This window comes from Eptatretus burgeri, chromosome 5 (genome assembly GCF_056783735.1).
Source record: "Eptatretus burgeri isolate ZD-2024b chromosome 5, Ebu_testis_v1, whole genome shotgun sequence".
NCBI classification, from domain to species: Eukaryota; Metazoa; Chordata; class Myxini; order Myxiniformes; family Myxinidae; genus Eptatretus; species Eptatretus burgeri.
Window position 1 is genome coordinate 35074479 of NC_140965.1, and position 6730 is coordinate 35081208.

Below are 6730 nucleotides of genomic sequence, written 5' to 3' on the forward strand. Positions count from 1 at the left end.
TGAGTTGGGTGTGAAACAAGGAAGAATTGTTTCGATTTTGGTGAAGACCGAATCCACATCCAGATCCGATAATATTTTAAGTGATTCTTCACCATTAAGTAATAGGGTGAAAACGACATAAAGCACAATATCTCAAAAAGTTATGGATGGATTCAGACGACACTTGGTGGATGAGTTGGTGAGGTGACAATTGCAAGCCAATTAAATTTTAGTTCAGGTTCGAATCCAGATCAAGCCTATCAGCGGATACAAAACGTAAGCGAATCAGCCTGGCGGAGGTATGCACTCTATCGAGTGGTTGTTCTAGTTATCAGTGCTTTTTAATTAATTACAAGGACATTGGTAAATAATGGCCAAATCGACACAGTGTATGGGGACTTAGTCTTTTTGAATCCCAACATCATAAGCTATGTGCTCCAATAGGAATGCCAAACAGGTCAACCTGAAATCAGTTCTCACACACACAAACCTTAATAAACCAATTTTCCTGTCTTCTGCTGGCCAGTGGGATATAAAAGGCACATACCAAACTCTACAAAATGGAAGAGATGTTTGTGAAGGTGGCATGGCAGGTCAATGATGTGCACCAGGAACAGAAGATGATCCAGAAAGGACAGCAGTGCCTGAAGGAGGGGAAGAGAAAGAACTCCATTCAAGGTAACGTTAAGAAAATGAGCCAACTATTAGACCAAGAATGTTCAGAGCTCAGTTATATGACAGACAAGTTTTCACTGCTGCAGAAGAAAGCAACAGTTAACCAACTGTTTGTTTCATTGGCAGTGGGGAGCTGTTTAACTGTTTGTTTCATTGGTAGCATGCAGATGTTGAATGAAACATTCATCGTTAAATAAAACATTCATCTTTGAATGATAGAAGCAGATCCATGTGAGATTTTTTTTTAATCATTAAATATTTAATCACCATACAGCTTCATCTTAAAACTTTTCTCGATGCTCTACATCAACTAAATAACTATTTTGAATCGTTTCGTTTGTTTTGCTTAAAGTTGTGCTGCGAGTGCTGAATGTCAGTGGTGGTGTCATGGTCCTGAGCTGAATGTTGAGCTCAGACCAGATATGAGCTCATGTAACGTTTTCGTCGAGTCTCAGAAATGGCAGAAGAATGATGTACAGTAGATACTTCCTGTAAAGCGTACTTCTCAAAAGTACCAGCAGCATGGTCAGTAAATATGATGGTCATGTGCAAGAACTGCATATTAATATAGCTGGAGGGTGCAACATCATGGATTGCATGGACATTATGTTTTCCAAGTTTTAATTTAATGTCACGTGGATGGCAACCTCCAGAAGGGATGCAAAACCACCCGAGAGGTTATCGTTGTACTCAGAAGCCAAGACTTCAAGGATAGACGAACTATCACATTTTCATATGACAGCCAGAGTGGGTAATGGGAGCCTGTGTTCTCAGTGGGGTCTATAACCTCGTTGGTAATAATCTAGTTTATTACAAATTTAGCCCTCAGATCCTAAATGAACCTGATCATCAGCATGACAAATGGTGACAACACAAGGTAAGTTACACACAAGACACTGTTTGACGAGAATCCTAAACACAAAAATAACAGCACAACCACTATCCTCCCTCCCCGAAAGCATCAAATTTATAAACATACAAGCATACAAAGGAACAAGGTAAGAGAAAGGGAAAGGCATGGAGTGAAAAGCAGTAGAGCACCAAAGCTAGTGCTGGACTCATATGGGGGCAACCTTGTCTCCACAATGCAGGAGTAAGATCCAGACAGAGGGTCGGTGTCACAGCATGGCAAAACTCATTCAGCTTAGGTATCAGGAGCAAGGAGAGCGAGCTTCCCCTTGGACGATGGCTTTATGGGCAACCCCCATTCTGCTCCAAATCTCCATCCTACCTCAATGCCAACCATTCATGGCACAGGGACCTCTCTGCTCCAAGGCCCACACAATCATGGCCCAGCGGTTCTCGCTCTGAGGCCCTGCCTCCTCAAGAACGTTAATAAACCAGGCATGCCACGAATCAAGATCAACTAATCAAGCCTTGCGGATGAATCAAGGTCCATCTCCCATGTGTAACAGATAGCTTTGCAGGGAGGATTCATCTACCTGAATTGTTTGGAGGGATTGTGCCATGTTTTATATTGTCCAGCCATACCTGGTTCATGGATAACAGATGGACAGAATGCCATGCTCCAGATATTTTTGGTCAGACAACACCCATCTCATCGGGGGAACAACGAAAAACAACTTACCCAAACAAAGACACTAATACAGGAAGATTTAAATGGCTAGATAAACATGCACTGCATCTAAGCCTTTCTAAAGGCCCGGTCACACCTTGACGTTTTAGCCAGCGAAGGCAACGTATTAAAATGTATGTAAAACGCTGGCTTACGTTGAACTTTTGATGTTTTTTTTTTTTAAAGATTCTGATGTATTCATAGCGACTTGGTCTTATGTATAACGCATTGGTAACGGACACAGAACGTTTCGTTGTGTTATAGATAACTTATACCAACGAATGCTGAACCTGTTGTCGGCCTACACAACCGATGCCCAACGATAGTCTAACTTAGGCATAGCGCGTTGCACGCATCGCCGACGATGTCGTGACGTAGCCTATTAAAAGGCTGACGCACAACAATTCGAATCATAACTGCCGTAGAAATGGAAGTGTCAACATCGCGGTCACACCTTGGCGATCTTGCCAGCGTATGCCGATATAAGAAAAATGTGTCTAAAACATTGGGGCACGTCAAATACGGTATGAGTAAGTTTGGTATACGTGAGTAGAACGCTAAAGTACGCTATCATACGTCGTAGTAAGTAGAGTACGTCAAGAAATTTTAAACATGTTCAAAATTTTTGGACGTACTCGGCGTATGACACATGTTCTGCATGCGATGGGGATAAGTTTTACACACGATATGTGGACGCTTACACACGTCCACAAACGCTACTTATAAGCTACTCATAAGTCGAAACACGTCATGGTAATGTCTTTTTTACGCGAAACTTATTTCTAACTTATGTTTGACGTGCTTTGAACCAATTCTTTACGTAGTCCCAACACACATCGACGTATGTAGATGTATTCCAATGACGTGTTCCGGTCGACAAAAAAAATGAACGTGTTTCTAGCTTACAACTGCCAAATAAAGACGTGTTCCCAGCGGTTTTGGGACTTGGTATATAAAAATGCTGCTCATAAAAGGGGAACCCAACAGTGTTTTCGAGTCCTTTTTGAGTCGATGTCCATGTCAGCAGTAACAGTATCAGTATCAGTATTAGTATTAGTAGTAGTTTGTTCATGTTGGCAGTAGTAGGTGAGTGTGAGGGGGAGGGTGTGGGTTATGATGGATCGTCCTTGCATCCGCGTGTCCACGGGTAGGAGACATCTTTTCACCATTGTTCGAAGTTCTTCGCGGCTAATTTTTTTATGGGGCTTTTTCAACAATGAGCTATAGCTTGTTTTTACGATTTAGGTCTATTCATAACGGGTTGGACAAATGCACAATGAACTAATAATGTGCATAGAGCGCTTTGATTACTTATAGATACGATATACCAACGAATAATTATCGTGAAGCCGGCGTTCACAAACTATGCCCAACGATAGCCGAACTTATCCATATCGTGCGGCAGTTTATCTTTGCCGGTGACGTGGGGTTTGCTATTCATAGGCTGCCACTCAACGATTTAAATGGCTGCATCTCCACTATTGAAAGTAGATGCTTGCACTCAACAATTGGATTTTTTTTTACACTCAACGACTTTTAAACGGTACCACTCAGCTATTTTCATTGTTTACAATGAACGATTTAAATTGCTGTCACTCGCCTTTGTTTTTTGAGGCTGGGGTTTTGAAATTTGAAGCGTTTCTTCTGAACGTGTTAAAACACTCAAACTCGACTATTTTAAATAGACGCTGCCGATGGACAATTGGAATCATAGCCAAGCTAGACATCGAAGTGTGAACATCCTCGTCATGCCGAAGAAAAGTTTGAAGAATGCTGCAAATAAGTGTCGTGGCCGTGGCCGTGGACGCTGATGCAAGGACGATCCATTATACCGACGTCTTTCAGCCTATAAGTAACTTAAAAGTAACGTATGTCGATGTGTGGCAACGATAGCGTAACGTGCCAACAACACGTTAATCATAGGTTAGAAATAAGTTTCGGGTACGCTAAACATTACCTCGTCGTGTCTCAACTTATGATTAACTTACAAGTAGCATGTGTTGACGTCTGTCAAAGATCGCAGACCGTGCATACAACTTGTGGCCAGCGTAGCGGAACGTGTGAGTCATACGCCGGCATACGTCGTGAAATTTCAAGCATGAAAAAATTTGAGAACAACCAAAAAGTACAACGTTTAAAGCCAGCGTACAACAACGTATGGCAGTATTTTTCAGCGTGCTCTCAATGTTATCAAAACTTACCCATAACGTATTCAACGTGTGCCAGCGTTTTAGAAAAAAAATTCAAAAATCGGCATACGTTGGCTAAAACGCCAAGGTGTGACCGAGCCTTAAGGACATAATCTAACTATTGCCCCCTTCCCTACAAACGAACAATAATATAGTCTTCTTTACATGACACTCGCAGGGTACTGAAGACCAGAATTCCACAGAAAATCCTCCCTTTATTGGGGCGGTGTATAGGCAACGAACTGCTGCCTCGCATGCTCTCTGAATTTTATGTTTACTGCTAACATTCAAGCATTAATTTTAGTCATCTGCACGCTCATCGTCAGAAAAATAATGTTATGAATTTGTTTTGTGCTCCCAGGGTTCAGATGTTGAAGATTAAACAAATGATAAATTGCAAAGTGAATGTGCTATCATTAAATGAAGATGTTTTATACAAAATCACTAAAACAAACGTTGCAAATTGGCCTTCTAGGAGCATCGCCTTTGTTTCCATCGGAATCATTTATGCTTTGTGATGGCGAACAACAGTGATAATAAGTAAAAAACAAACAAACAAACAAGCAGTCATAGACTGGTACTTACGAAATCGTCAACTTGACCTCTGACCTTGTCTAATAAAAGCTGTCTCTAGAGAAGGTAGCGACGCAAACCAGAAGTTTCTACGATGATTCTGTACAAAATCATCAAAAATCGAATGTTTGACCTCACTGTGACCTTGACCTTTGACCGATTTTGACCAAAATCTAATCAGCGCGAGCGATCACCATCCTGAATCACATGGTGTAATTTGACATTGGTAGTTTCTTCCGTTCTTTACCGAGTTACCGCGGATTAACGTAACGTAAAGGTCACACTCGATGCCCCCCCCCCCGCAACTCGAAAGGACGCTGGGGTGAGCGCGATGACGTCAGCGCGCACATGCAAAACCTCGCCACGTGACGAGCCGTGATGCGGCGGGTTAAATATTTTTATACAATCTTAAAACGTCTCCAAAACATCCGATTTTTACCAGAATTTCGACAACCGAGTGTTAAGCGTCCTAAGCGATCCCAAAAACCGAAGACAAAATTAAAATCGAACTCGTAACGTCGACCGAGGCAAAAAATACTCCATTTCTCCACAGGAATTTACAGAATTATTTCTTATTATTTTATCAAAGTCATAAAACCGTAATATTCGGCCATCCACAAACAATCTTAACACCATCCGACGGCTTAGCCAGTCAGGCATGTGATGATAAGCTTTCTTGGGATGAAAAATGACTTTTAAACACCATCTTTATCGAAAACACCGTCAGCGCGTACACGCAAAACTTTTACGTGACTCAACGATGCGTCTGCTCGAGCGCCCTGCACCACGTGATGAGCCGTGACGTGGCGGGTGAAATATTATGTAATCTTAAAACGTCTCCAAAACATCCGATTTTTACCAGAATTTCAACAAGCAAGTGTGAAGCATCATAAGCGATCGCAAAAACCGAAGACAAAATTAAAATCGAAGTTAAAACGAACTCGTAACGTCGACCGAAGCAAAAATACTCCATTTCTCCACAGGAATTTACGGAATTATTTAATATTATTTTATAACACTGAAATTTTTTAAACAGCCGTAACTCGACGGATCATCATGTTTTGGATGTTTGACCTCACTGTGACCTTGACCTTTGACCGATTTTGACCAAAAGCTAATCAGCCCTAGCCATCACCCTCCTGAATCACGTGGTGTAATTTGACATTGGTAGCTTCTTCCGTTCTCAAGTTTTGGATGTTTGACCTCACTGTGACCTTGACCTTTGACCAAAATGTAATCAGCGCTAGCAATCACCCTCCTGAATCACGTGGTGTAATTTGACATTGGTAGCTTCTTCCGTTCTCGAGTTATCGTGCCTACAAACAAACACACAAACACACACACACACACACACACACACAAACAAACACACACACACACAGACACACACACACAGACACACACACACAAACAAACACACAAACAGATGACGGAGGTCATCAATATACTTAAGACATCTAAAGATTTCATAAGTAAAAAAACAACAACGTTGTATTTCAGTGGTGGATCGAGGGGGAGGAAAAGGGGAATGAGAGTCCCTGGTAATTCAGTTTTTATGTCTATCTTACGTTTGTTGCAATGAACTATAAAAAGTTTTGTTTACCGAGCTGAGTTGGGCCATTTTAAGTTTTAATAAAAGCAACATTTTCTTGGGAGCTATTCACCCTTCATACGTCACTCTGGATCTGCCCCTAAGTTTATACGAACTCACCCGAAACAATGCTGTGGGTTTGTCGGC